Below are 1,199 nucleotides of genomic sequence, written 5' to 3' on the forward strand. Positions count from 1 at the left end.
ATTTGAATTTCAGCGCCCGCCGCGCGCAGGCACCACGGGAAGAGGGGGCGGTGTCCGCACGCGGGCGCTGATTGACAGGAGAGCCGCCCAATCGGGCTGCAGGCGGATGCGCGCGTCCGCCCGCCCCGGGGAACTGAGGGGCGCGGTGGTGCCGCGGGAGGGAGGGCTGGTTTTCCCGGCCTTGGAATCACGGGTGGAGGCGTGCATTGCGCCCCTGGGTTCTGCCTGGACTTCCTTGTGTTGCGTGCCCGGAGTCCTTCCAGCCATGGCTGTCCTGTAACAGAATTTGTTTGGAAAAGACCTCTGAGATCGTGGAGTCCTATGGCTGAACACCACACCGTCACCTAAACCGTGGCACTGAGTCCGGTCTTTATCACCTCCAGGGATGGTGACTCCGCCACCTCGCCGGGCAGCACATTCCAATGGCTAATCACTCCTTCCGTGAAGAAACTCATCCTAATGTCCAACTTAAACCTCCCCTGGCACAGCTTAAAGTCTGTGTCCTCACCCTCCTTCTCCTCCTCGCTGACAGCCCCTCTTCAAATTAAGAGGCTTCTAACTCCTTTGCAGGCAAGTAGAGCAATACTGCCTGGTTGATCATACATCTTGCTGCAGCTGCTCAGTATGTGTATGCCCTGGCCCTTTATCACTGGAAGACTGATTTTTCACCCGGCATTGACATGGAGATGTCATCAGAAAATACGATTTTTGTGTGACGCAGTTAAGTGCAGAGGATTCTTACCCCAGTGCAGCGGTGTAACTTGTGGATCCTTTTCATGATCTTGGGTTTCAACTTGTGCTACAGCCTGTGGGTCTCATGAAACCTCACCCACCACTTCCTACAGCTGTCCCTTGCACCATTTCACTGGCACATCTTTCTCAGTGAATGTGGAATTAGCAGAGACCCACTGGTTGCTGAGGTTCACTCTTTGCTATCCATGCCCCACCCCAAACGCCCTTTGCATACATGTTTTCAGCATAATTACAAATACAACTTGGTTTTTTATACCTGCCATTCCCACTGGGAGGCTGCTATAGGCTTGCCTGCCCAAATGGATAAATCTTGCCAAATTTCCAGTCTATCCATACGTACTGGCACCCCTTTAGACATTTTTGCTCCTATGCAGATAGTGTTCATTACCTTGTATGAATGCCCTTCTTCACTAGTGCTGTGTTTCTTGCCTCCTTGATTATTTATA

This window comes from Chamaea fasciata, unplaced genomic scaffold, assembly GCF_029207755.1.
Source record: "Chamaea fasciata isolate MVZ Bird 193981 ecotype frontalis unplaced genomic scaffold, bChaFas1.0.hap1 SCAF_1, whole genome shotgun sequence".
Lineage (NCBI taxonomy): Eukaryota > Metazoa > Chordata > Aves > Passeriformes > Sylviidae > Chamaea > Chamaea fasciata.